We start from the raw sequence: 13,787 nt of genomic DNA on the forward strand, positions 1-13,787 counted from the left end.
CAGTTTTTAACTTAAGATATTTCCTTTTTCACCATAACCCTCTGTGGGCTTCCAAATATCACTTTGCAACTTCCACAAGAACAGTTTTAGCGAAAGTCTTCTTGAGGGGAAAGCTGTAACTCTGGGGGATGAAGTAACAGAACACAAAGCAGTTTCTCAGATAGCTTCTTTGCCGTTTTTAACTGAAGATATTTCCTTTTTCACCATAGCCCTCAATGTGCTTCCAAATATCACTTTGCAAATTCTACAAGAACAGTCTTATCAAAAGGATTCTAGAAGGGAAAACTGTATCTCTGTGAGATGAATTAACAGAACACAAAGCAGTTTCTCAGAAAGCTTCTTTTCAGTATTTATCTTAGGATATTTCCTTTTTCACCATAGCCATCTTTGGACTTCCAAATATCGCTTTGCAAATTCCACAAGAACAGTCTTAGTCAATGGCTTCTCGAGGCGGAAGCTGTAACACTTTGAGATGAATTAACAGAACACAAAGCAGTTTCTCGGAAAGCTTCTTTCCAGTTTGTAACGGAAGATATTTATTTTTAACCATAGTCCTCTGTGTGCTTCCAAATATCACGTGGCAAATTCCACAAGAACAGTATTAGCGAAAAGCTTCTTGAGGGGAAAGCTGTAACTCTGTGAGATGAATTAACAGAACACAAAGCAGTTTCCCAGAAAGCTTCTTTTCAGTTTTTGTCTTAGGATATTTCCTTTTTCAACATAGCCCTCTTTGGGCTTCTATATATCACCTTGCAAATTCCAGAAGAACAGTCTTAGCGAATGTCTTCTTGAGGGGAAAGGTGTAACTCTGTGAGATGAATTAACAGAACACAAAGCAGTTTCTCAGAAAGCTTCTTTTCAGTTTATATCTTAGAATATTTCCTCTTTCACCATAGCCCTCTAAGGGCTGCCAAATATCACTTCGCAAATTCCACAAGAACAGTCTTAGTGACCGGCTTCTTGAGGGGAAAGCTGTAATTCTGTGAGATGAATTAACAGAACTCAAAGCAGTTTCTCAGAAAGCTTCTTTCCAGTTTTTAACGGAAGATATTTCATTTACACCATAGCCCTCTATGGGCTTCCAAATATCACTTTGCAAATTACACAAAAAGAGTCTTAGCGAAAGGCTTCTTCAGGGGAAAGCTGTAACTCTGTGAGATGAATTAACAGAACACAAAGCAGTTTCTCAGAAATCTTCTTTGCAGTTTTTAACTGAAGTTATTTCCTTTTTCACCATAGCCCTCTATAGGCTTCCAAATATCACTTTGGAAATTCTACAAGAAAAGTCTTAGCGAAAGGATTCTTGAGGTGAAAGCTGTAACTCTGAGAGATGAATTAACAGAACACAAAGCAGTTTCACAGAAGGCTTCTTTTCAGTATGTATCTGAGGATATTTCCTTTTTCACCATAGCCCTCTATGCGTTTCCAATTATCACTTTGCAAATTCCACAAGAACAGTCTTACCGAAAGCCTTCTTGAGGGGGAAGCTGTAACTCTGTGAGATGAATTAACAGAACAGAAAGCAGATTCTCAGAAAGCTTCTTTCCAGTTTTTAAAGGAAGGTATTTCCTTTTTCACCATAGCCCTCTATGGGTTTCCAAATATCACTTTGCAAATTCCACAAGAACAGTCTTAGTGAACGGCTTCTTATGGGGAATGCTGTAACTCTGTGAGATGAATTAACAGAACACAAAGCAGTTTCTCAGAAAGCTTCTTTGCAGTTTTTAACTAAAGATATTTCCTTATTCACCGGAGAACACTATGGGGTTCCAAATATCACTTTGCAAATTCCACAAGAACAGTCTTAGCGGAAGGCTTCTTGAAGGAAATGCTGTAACTCTGTGAGATGAATTAACAGAGCACAAAGCAGTTTCTCAGAAAGCCCCTTTGCAGTTTTCAACGGAAGATATTTCATTTTTCACCATAGCAATCCATGGGCTGCAAAATATCGCTTTGCAAATTCCAGAAGAACAGTCTTAGCGAATGGCTTCTTGAGGGGAAAGCTGTAACCCTGCGAGATGAATTAACAGAACACAAAGCAGTTTCTCAGAAAGCTTCTTTTCAGTTTTTAGTCGTAGGATATTTCCATTTTCAGCATAGCCCACTACGGGGTTCCAAATATCACTTTGCAAATTTCACAAGAACAGTCTTAGTGAACGGCTTCTTGAGGGGAAAGCTGTAACCCTGTGAGATGAATGAACAGAACACAAACAGTTTCTCAGAAAGTTTCTTTTCAGTATTTATCTTAGGATATTTCCTTTTTCACTATAGCCCTCTATGGGCTTCCAAATATCACTTTGCAAATTCCAAAAGAACAGTCTTAGAGAATGGCTTCTTGAGGGGAAAGCTGTAACTCTTTGAGATGAATTAACAGAACACAACGCAGTTTCTCAGGAAGCTTCTTTTCAGTTTTTATTCTAGGATATTTCCTTTTTCCCCATAGCCCTCTATGGGTTTCCAAATATCGGTTTGGAAATTCCACAAGAACAGTCTTAGTGAACGGCTTTTTGAGGGGAAAACTGTAACTCTGTGAGATGAATTAAGAGAACACAAAGCAGTTTCTCAAAAAGCTTCTTTCCAGTTTTTAATGGAAGATATTTCATTTTCACCATAACCCTCTTTGGGCTTCAAAATATCACTTTGCAAATTCCACAAGAACAGACTTAGCGTAAGGCTTCTTGAGAGGAAATCTGTAACTCTTTGAGATGAATTAACAGAACACAAAGCAGTTTCTCAGAAATCTGCTTTCTAGTTTTTAACTGAAGATATTTCCTTTTTCACCATAGCCCTCTCTGGGCTTCCAAATATCCCTTTACAAATTCCACAAGAACACTCTTAGCAAAAAGCTACTTGAGGGGAAAGCTGTAACTCTGTGAGATGAATTAACAGAACACAAAGCAGTTTCTCAGAAAACTTCTTTGCAGTTTTTAACGGAAGATATTTCCTTTTTCACCATAGCCCTCTATGGGCTTCCAAATATTACTGGGCAAATTCTACAAGAACAGTCTTACAAAAGAATTCTTGAGGGGAAAGCTGTAACTCTGTGAAATGAATTAACAGAACACAAAGCAGTTTCTCAGAAAGCTTCTTTTCAGTGTTTATCTTACGATATTTCCTTTTTCACCATAGCCCTCTATGGTCTTCCAAATATCACTTTGCAAATTCTACAAGAACAGTCTTAGCGAAAGGATTCTTGAGGGAAAAGCTGTAACTCTGTGAGATAAATTAACAGAACACAAAGCAGTTTCCCAGAAATGTTCTTTTCAGTATTTATCTTAGGATATTTCCTTTTTCACCGTAGCCCTCTACGGGGTTCCAAATATCAATTTGCAAATTTGACAAGAACAGTCTTAGTGAACGGCTTTTTGAGGGGAAAACTGTAACTCTGTGAGATGAATTAAGAGAACACAAAGCACTTTCTAAGAAAGCTTCTTTCCAGTTTTTAACTGAAGATATTTCTTCTTCAACTTTGACCTCTATGGGCTTCCAAATATCACTTTCCACATTCCACAAGAAAAGTCTTAGTGAACGGGGTCTTGAGGAGAACGCTGTAACACTGTGAGATGAATTAACAGAACACAAAGCAGTTTCTCAGAAAACTTCTTTGCAGTTTTTAACGGAAGATATTTCCTTTTTCACCATAGCCCTCTATGGGCTTCCAAATATTACTGGGCAAATTCTACAAGAACAGTCTTACAAAAGAATTCTTGAGGGGAAAGCTGTAACTCTGTGAAATGAATTAACAGAACACAAAGCAGTTTCTCAGAAAGCTTCTTTTCAGTGTTTATCTTACGATATTTCCTTTTTCACCATAGCCATCTATTGGCTTCCAAATATCACGTTGCATATTCCAAAAGAACAGTCTTAGCGAATGGCATCTTTACGGGAAAGCTGTAACCCTGTGAGATGAATTAACAGAACACAAAGCAGTTTCTCAGAAAGCTTCTTTTCAGTTTTTATCTTAGGATATTTCCTTTTTCACCATAGTCATCTATGGGCTTCCAAATATCACTTTGCAAATTCCACAAGAACAGTCTTAGTGAACGGCTTCTTGAGGTGAAAGCTGTAATTCTGTGAGACGAATTACCAGATCCCAAAGCAGTTCCTCAGAAAGCTTCTTTACAGTTTTTAACTGAAGATATTACATTTTTACCATTGCCCTCTATGGGCTTCCAAATATCACTTTGCAAATTCCACAAGAACAGTCATAGCGAAAGGTTCTTGAGGGGAAAGCTGTAATTCTGTGAGATTAATTAAGAGAACACAAAGCAGATTCTCAGAAAGGTTCTCTCTAGTTTTTGACGGACGATATTTCATTTTCACCATAGCCCTCTATGGGCTTCCAAATATCACTTTGCAAATTCCACAAGAACAGTCTTAGCGAAAGGCTTCTTGAGGCGAAAGCTGTAACTCTTTGAGATGAATTAACAGAACACAAAGCAATTTCTCAGAAAGCTTCTTGTCAGTTTTTAACGGAAGATATTGCCTTTTTCTCCATAGCCCTCTATGGGCTTCCAAATACCACTTTGCAAATTCCACAAAAACAATCTTAGCGAATGGCTTCTTGAGGGGAAAGCTGTAACTCTGTGAGATGAATTAATAGAAAACAAAGCAGTTTCTCAGAAAGCTTCTTGTCAGTTTTTAACTGAAGATATTTCCTCTTTCACCATAGCCCTCTATGGTCTTCCAAATATCACTTTGCAAATTCTACAAGAACAGTCTTAGCGAAAGGATTCTTGAGGGAAAAGCTGTAACTCTGTGAGATAAATTAACAGAACACAAAGCAGTTTCCCAGAAATGTTCTTTTCAGTATTTATCTTAGGATATTTCCTTTTTCACCGTAGCCCTCTACGGGGTTCCAAATATCAATTTGCAAATTTGACAAGAACAGTCTTAGTGAACGGCTTTTTGAGGGGAAAACTGTAACTCTGTGAGATGAATTAAGAGAACACAAAGCACTTTCTAAGAAAGCTTCTTTCCAGTTTTTAACTGAAGATATTTCTTCTTCAACTTTGACCTCTATGGGCTTCCAAATATCACTTTCCACATTCCACAAGAAAAGTCTTAGTGAACGGGGTCTTGAGGAGAACGCTGTAACACTGTGAGATGAATTGAAAGAACACAAAGCAGTTTCTCAGAAAGCTTCTTTCCAGTTTTTAACTTAAGATATTTCCTTTTTCACCATAACCCTCTGTGGGCTTCCAAATATCACTTTGCAACTTCCACAAGAACAGTTTTAGCGAAAGTCTTCTTGAGGGGAAAGCTGTAACTCTGGGGGATGAAGTAACAGAACACAAAGCAGTTTCTCAGATAGCTTCTTTGCCGTTTTTAACTGAAGATATTTCCTTTTTCACCATAGCCCTCAATGTGCTTCCAAATATCACTTTGCAAATTCTACAAGAACAGTCTTATCAAAAGGATTCTAGAAGGGAAAACTGTATCTCTGTGAGATGAATTAACAGAACACAAAGCAGTTTCTCAGAAAGCTTCTTTTCAGTATTTATCTTAGGATATTTCCTTTTTCACCATAGCCATCTTTGGACTTCCAAATATCGCTTTGCAAATTCCACAAGAACAGTCTTAGTCAATGGCTTCTCGAGGCGGAAGCTGTAACACTTTGAGATGAATTAACAGAACACAAAGCAGTTTCTCGGAAAGCTTCTTTCCAGTTTGTAACGGAAGATATTTATTTTTAACCATAGTCCTCTGTGTGCTTCCAAATATCACGTGGCAAATTCCACAAGAACAGTATTAGCGAAAAGCTTCTTGAGGGGAAAGCTGTAACTCTGTGAGATGAATTAACAGAACACAAAGCAGTTTCCCAGAAAGCTTCTTTTCAGTTTTTGTCTTAGGATATTTCCTTTTTCAACATAGCCCTCTTTGGGCTTCTATATATCACCTTGCAAATTCCAGAAGAACAGTCTTAGCGAATGTCTTCTTGAGGGGAAAGGTGTAACTCTGTGAGATGAATTAACAGAACACAAAGCAGTTTCTCAGAAAGCTTCTTTTCAGTTTATATCTTAGAATATTTCCTCTTTCACCATAGCCCTCTAAGGGCTGCCAAATATCACTTCGCAAATTCCACAAGAACAGTCTTAGTGACCGGCTTCTTGAGGGGAAAGCTGTAATTCTGTGAGATGAATTAACAGAACTCAAAGCAGTTTCTCAGAAAGCTTCTTTCCAGTTTTTAACGGAAGATATTTCATTTACACCATAGCCCTCTATGGGCTTCCAAATATCACTTTGCAAATTACACAAAAAGAGTCTTAGCGAAAGGCTTCTTCAGGGGAAAGCTGTAACTCTGTGAGATGAATTAACAGAACACAAAGCAGTTTCTCAGAAATCTTCTTTGCAGTTTTTAACTGAAGTTATTTCCTTTTTCACCATAGCCCTCTATAGGCTTCCAAATATCACTTTGGAAATTCTACAAGAAAAGTCTTAGCGAAAGGATTCTTGAGGTGAAAGCTGTAACTCTGAGAGATGAATTAACAGAACACAAAGCAGTTTCACAGAAGGCTTCTTTTCAGTATGTATCTGAGGATATTTCCTTTTTCACCATAGCCCTCTATGCGTTTCCAATTATCACTTTGCAAATTCCACAAGAACAGTCTTACCGAAAGCCTTCTTGAGGGGGAAGCTGTAACTCTGTGAGATGAATTAACAGAACAGAAAGCAGATTCTCAGAAAGCTTCTTTCCAGTTTTTAAAGGAAGGTATTTCCTTTTTCACCATAGCCCTCTATGGGTTTCCAAATATCACTTTGCAAATTCCACAAGAACAGTCTTAGTGAACGGCTTCTTATGGGGAATGCTGTAACTCTGTGAGATGAATTAACAGAACACAAAGCAGTTTCTCAGAAAGCTTCTTTGCAGTTTTTAACTAAAGATATTTCCTTATTCACCGGAGAACACTATGGGGTTCCAAATATCACTTTGCAAATTCCACAAGAACAGTCTTAGCGGAAGGCTTCTTGAAGGAAATGCTGTAACTCTGTGAGATGAATTAACAGAGCACAAAGCAGTTTCTCAGAAAGCCCCTTTGCAGTTTTCAACGGAAGATATTTCATTTTTCACCATAGCAATCCATGGGCTGCAAAATATCGCTTTGCAAATTCCAGAAGAACAGTCTTAGCGAATGGCTTCTTGAGGGGAAAGCTGTAACCCTGCGAGATGAATTAACAGAACACAAAGCAGTTTCTCAGAAAGCTTCTTTTCAGTTTTTAGTCGTAGGATATTTCCATTTTCAGCATAGCCCACTACGGGGTTCCAAATATCACTTTGCAAATTTCACAAGAACAGTCTTAGTGAACGGCTTCTTGAGGGGAAAGCTGTAACCCTGTGAGATGAATGAACAGAACACAAACAGTTTCTCAGAAAGTTTCTTTTCAGTATTTATCTTAGGATATTTCCTTTTTCACTATAGCCCTCTATGGGCTTCCAAATATCACTTTGCAAATTCCAAAAGAACAGTCTTAGAGAATGGCTTCTTGAGGGGAAAGCTGTAACTCTTTGAGATGAATTAACAGAACACAACGCAGTTTCTCAGGAAGCTTCTTTTCAGTTTTTATTCTAGGATATTTCCTTTTTCCCCATAGCCCTCTATGGGTTTCCAAATATCGGTTTGGAAATTCCACAAGAACAGTCTTAGTGAACGGCTTTTTGAGGGGAAAACTGTAACTCTGTGAGATGAATTAAGAGAACACAAAGCAGTTTCTCAAAAAGCTTCTTTCCAGTTTTTAATGGAAGATATTTCATTTTCACCATAACCCTCTTTGGGCTTCAAAATATCACTTTGCAAATTCCACAAGAACAGACTTAGCGTAAGGCTTCTTGAGAGGAAATCTGTAACTCTTTGAGATGAATTAACAGAACACAAAGCAGTTTCTCAGAAATCTGCTTTCTAGTTTTTAACTGAAGATATTTCCTTTTTCACCATAGCCCTCTCTGGGCTTCCAAATATCCCTTTACAAATTCCACAAGAACACTCTTAGCAAAAAGCTACTTGAGGGGAAAGCTGTAACTCTGTGAGATGAATTAACAGAACACAGAGCAGTTTCTCAGAAAGCTTCTTGCCAGTTTTGAACGGAAGATATTTCCTTTTTCACCATAGCCCTCGAAAGGCTTCCAAATATCCCTTTGCCAATTCCACAAGAACAGCCGTAGCGAAAGTCTTGTTGAAGGGAAAGATGTAACTCGGTGAGATGAATTAACAGAACAGAGTGCAGTCTCTCAGAAACTTCTTTCCAGTTTTAAACTGAAGATGTTTCCTTTTTCACCATTGCCCTCTATGGACTTCCAAATATCACTCTCAAATTCCACAAGAATAGTCTTAGTGTAAGGATTCTTGAGGGGAAACCTGTAACTCTGTGAGATGAATTCACAAAACAGAGTGCCGTTTCTCGGAAAGCTTTTTTCCATATTTAAACTGAAGATGTTTCCTTTTTCACCATTGCCCTCTATGGGCTTCAAAATATCACTCTTCAAATTCAACAAGAGCTGTCTTAGCGAAAGGCTTCTTGAGGGGAAAGCTGTAACTCTCTGAAATGACTTAACAGAACACAGAGCAATTTCCCCGAAAGCTTCTTTTCAGTTTTTAACTGAAGATAATTCCTTTTTCACCATTGCCCTCTATGGGCTTCCAAATATCACTTTTCAAATTCCACAAGAACAGTCTTAGGGAAAGGCTTCTTGAAGGGAAAACTGTAACTCTCTGAGATGAATTAACAGAATAGAGTGCAGTTTCACAGAAAGCTTCTTTCCAGTTTTTAACTGAAGATATTTCCTTTTTCACCATAGACCTCATTGGGCTTCCAAATATCGATTTGCAAATTCCACAAGAAGAGTCTTAGCGAAAGACTTCTTGTAGGGAAAGCTGTAACTCTGTCAGATGAATTCACAGAACACAAAGCAGTTTCTCAGAAAGCTTCTTTCCAGTTTTTAACCGAAGATATTTCCTTTTTCACCCCTGTTCTCCATGGGCTTCCAAATATCACTTTGCAAATTCCACAAAACAGTCTTAGTGAACGGCTTCTTCAGTGCAAACCTGTAACTCTGTGAGAGGAATTAACAGAACACAAAGCAGTTTGTCATAAAGCTTCTTTTCAGTTTTTAACTCAAGATATTTCCTGTATCACCATAGCCCTCTATGGGGTTCCAAATATCGCTTTGCAAATACCACAAGAACAGTCTTAGCGAACGGCTTCTTGAGGGGTAAGATGTAACTCTGTGAGATGAATTAACAGAACAGAGTGCAGTTTTTCAGAAAGCTTCTTTACATTTTTAAACTGAATATGTTTCCTTTTTCACCATTGCCCTCTATGGGCTTCCAAATATCACTCTTCAAATTCAACAAGAACAGTCTTAGCGAAAGGCTTCTTGAGTGGAAAGCTGTAACTCTGTGAGAGGAATTCACAGAACACAAAGCGGTTTCTCAGAAAGCTTCTTTCCAGTTTTTAACTGAAGATATTTCCTTTTTCACCATTGCCTTCTATGGGCTACCAAATATCACTCTTCAAATTCCACAATAACAGTCGTAGCGAAAGGCTTCCTTAGGGGAAAGCTGTAACTCTGTGAGATGAATTAACAGAACACAGAGCAGTTTTCCCGAAAGCTTCTTTCCAGTTTTTAACTGAACACTTTCCGTTTTTCACCATTCCTATCTAGGTGCATCCAAATATCACTTTTCAAATTCCACTCGAACAGGCTTAGGGAAAGGCTTCTTGAAGGGAAAGCTGTAACTGTGTGAGATGAATTAACAGAACAGAGTGCAGTTCCTCAGAGAGATTCTTTCCGGTTTTAAACTGAAGATATTTCCTTTTTCTCCGTAGCCCTTTATGGGCATCCAAATATCGCTTTGCAAATTCCAGAAGAACAGTCTTAGCGAACGGCTTCTTTGGGGGAAAGATGTAACTCGGTGAGATGAATTAACAGAACAGAGTGCAGTTTCTCAGAAACTTCTTTCCAGGTTTAAACTGAAGATGTTTCCTTTTTCACCATTGCCCTCTATGGACTTCCAAATATCACTCTCAAATTCCACAAGAACAGTCGTAGCGTAAGGATTCTTGAGGGGAAACCTGTAACTCTGTGAGATGAATTCACAAAACAGAGTGCAGTTTCTCGGAAAACTTCTTTCCAGATTTAAACTGAAAATATTTCCCGTTTCACCATTGCCCTCTATGGGCTTCAATATATCACTCTTCAAGTTGAACAAGAGCAGTCTTAGGGAAAGGCTTCTTGAGGGGAAAGCTGTAACTCTCTGAAATGACTTAACAGAACACAGAGCAATTTCCCCGAAACCTTCTTGTCAGTTTTTAACTGAAGATATTTCCTTTTTCACAATTGCCCATATGGGCTTCCAAATATCACTCTTCAAATTCCACAAGAACCGTCTTAGCAAAAGGAAAGCTTCTTTCCAATTTTTAAAGGGGGATATATCCTTATTCACCATAGCCCTCTATGGGCCCTTCAAATATCACTTTACAAATTCCACAACAACAGCCTTAGCGAAAGGCTTCTTGAAAGGAAAGATATAACCATGGGAGATGAGTTTACAGAACACAACGTAGTTTCTCAGAAAGCTTCTTTCCAGTTTTGAACGGAAGATATTTCCTTTTTCACCATAGCCCTCTATGGGCTTCCAAATATCACTTTGCCAATTCCACAAGAACAGCCTTAGCGAAAGGCTTCTTGAAGGGAAAGAGGTAACTCTGTGAGATGAATTAACAGAACACAGAGCAGTTTCTCAGAAAGCTTCTTTCCGGTTTTGAACGGAAGATATTTCCTTTTACACCATAGCCCTCTATGGGCTTCCAAATATCCCTTTGCCAATTCCACAAGAACAGCCTTAGCGAAAGGCTTCTTGAAGCCTAAGATGTAACTCTGTGAGATGAATTAACAGAACACAGAGCAGTTTCTCAGAAAGATTCTTTCCAGTTTTGAACGGAAGATATTTCCTTTTTCACCATAGCCTTCTATGGGCTTCCAAATATCACTTTGCCAATTCCACAAGAACAGGATTAACGAAAGGCTTCTTGAAGGCAAAGATGTAACTCTGTGAGATGAATTAACACAACACAGAGCAGTTTCTCAGAAAGCTTCTTTCCGGTTTTGAACGGAAGATATTTCCTTTTAAACCAGAGCCCTCTATGGGCTTCCAAATATCACTTTGCCAATTCCACAAGAACAGCCTTAGCGAAAGGCTTCTTGATGGGAAAGATGTAACTCTGTGAGATGAATTAACAGAACACAGAGCAGTTTCTCAGAAAGCTTCTTTCCAGTTTTCAACGGAAGATATTTCCTTTTTCACCATAGCCCTCTATGGGATTCCTAATATCCCTTTGCCAATTCCACAGGAAGAGCCATAGCGAAAGGCTTCTTGAAGGGAAAGATGTAACTCTGTGAGATGAATTAACAGAACACAGGGCCGTTTCTCAGAAAGCTTCTTTCCAGTTTTGAACGGAAGATAATTCATTTTTCACCATAGCCCTCTATGGGCTTCCAAATATGCCTTTGCCAATTCCACAAGAACAGCCTTAGCGAAAGGCTTCTTGAAGGGAAAGATGTAACTCTGTGAGATGAATTAACAGAACACAGAGCAGTTTCTCAGAAAGCTTCTTTCCGGTTTTGAACGGAAGATAATTCGTTTTTCACCATAGCCCTCTATGGGCTTCCAAATATCCCTTTGCCAATTCCACAAGAACAGCCTTTGCGAATGGCTTCTTGAAGGGAAAGATGTAACTCCGTGAGATGAATTAACAGAACACAGAGCAGTTTCTCAGAAAGTTTCTTTCCAGTTTTGAACGGAAGATATTTCCTTTTTCACCACAGCCCTCTATGGGCTTCCAAATATCCCTTTGCCAATTCCACAAGAACAGCCTTAGAGAAAGGCTTATTGAAGGGAAAGATGTAACTCTGTGAGATGAATTAACAGAACACAGAGCAGTTTCTCAGAAAGCTTCTTTCCAGTTTTGAACGGAAGATAATTCCTTTTTCACCATGGCCCTCTATGGGCTTCCAAATATCACTTTGCCAATTCCACAAGAACAGCCTTAGCGAAAGGCTTCTTGAAGGGAAAGATGTAATTCTGTGACATGAATTAACAGAACACAGAGCAGTTTCTCAGAAAGCTTCTTTCCAGTTTTGAACGGAAGATATTTCCTTTTTCACCATAGCCCTCTAAGGGCTTCCAAATATCACTTTGCCAATTCCACAAGAACAGCCTTAGCGAAAGGCTTCTGGAAGGGAAAGATGTAACTCTGTGAGATGAATTAACAGAACACAGAGCAGTTTCTCAGAAAGCTTCTTTCCAGTTTTGAACGGAAGATATTTCCTTTTTCACCATAGCCCTCTATGGGCTTCCAAATATGCCTTTGCCAATTCCACAAGAACAGCCTTAGCGAAAGGCTTCTTGAAGGGAAAGATGTAACTCTGTGAGATGAATTAACAGAACACAGAGCAGTTTCTCAGAAAGCTTCTTTCCGATTTTGAACGGAAGATAATTCGTTTTTCACCATAGCCCTCTATGGGCTTCCAAATATCCCTTTGCCAATTCCACAAGAACAGCCTTTGCGAATGGCTTCTTGAAGGGAAAGATGTAACTCCGTGAGATGAATTAACAGAACACAGAGCAGTTTCTCAGAAAGTTTCTTTCCAGTTTTGAACGGAAGATATTTCCTTTTTCACCATAGCCCTCTAAGGGCTTCCAAATATCCCTTTGCCAATTCCACAAGAACAGCCTTAGAGAAAGGCTTATTGAAGGGAAAGATGTAACTCTGTGAGATGAATTAACAGAACACAGAGCAGTTTCTCAGAAAGCTTCTTTCCAGTTTTGAACGGAAGATAATTCCTTTTTCACCATGGCCCTCTATGGGCTTCCAAATATCACTTTGCCAATTCCACAAGAACAGCCTTAGCGAAAGGCTTCTTGAAGGGAAAGATGTAATTCTGTGACATGAATTAACAGAACACAGAGCAGTTTCTCAGAAAGCTTCTTTCCAGTTTTTAACGGAAGATATTTCCTTTTTCACCATAGCCCTCTAAGGGCTTCCAAATATCACTTTGCCAATTCCACAAGAACAGCCTTAGCGAAAGGCTTCTGGAAGGGAAAGATGTAACTCTGTGAGATGAATTAAGAGAACACAGAGCAGTTTCTCAGAAAGCTTCTTTCCAGTTTTGAACGGAAGATATTTCCTTTTTCACCATAGCCCTCTATGGGCTTCCAAATATCCCTTTGCCAATTCCACAAGAACAGCCTTAGCGAAAGGCTTCTTGGAGGGAAAGATGTAACTCTGTGAGATGAATTAACAGAACACAGAGCAGTTTCTCAGAAAGCTTCTTTCCAGTTTTCAACGGAAGATATTTCCCTTTTCAACATAGCCCTCTATGGGCTTCCAAATATCCCTTTGCCAATTCCACAAGAACAGCCTTAGCGAAAGGCTTCTTGAAGGGAAAGATGTAACTCTGTGAGATGAATTAACAGAACACAGAGCAGTTTCTCAGAAAGCTTCTTTCCAGTTTTGAACGGAAGATATTTCCTTTTTCACCATAGCCCAGTATGGGCTTCCAAATATCACTTTGCCAATTCCACAAGAACAGCCTTAGCGAAAGGCTTATTGAAGGGAAAGAGGTAACACTGTGAGATGAATTAACAGAACACAGAGCAGTTTCTCAGAAAGCTTCTTTCCAGTTTTGAACGGAAGTTATTTCCTTTTTCACCATAGCCCTCTATGGGCTCGAAGTATCCCTTTGCCAATTCCACAAGAACAGCCTTAGCGAAAGACTTGTTGAAGGA

Source organism: Chlorocebus sabaeus, chromosome 13 (genome assembly GCF_047675955.1).
Source record: "Chlorocebus sabaeus isolate Y175 chromosome 13, mChlSab1.0.hap1, whole genome shotgun sequence".
Lineage (NCBI taxonomy): Eukaryota > Metazoa > Chordata > Mammalia > Primates > Cercopithecidae > Chlorocebus > Chlorocebus sabaeus.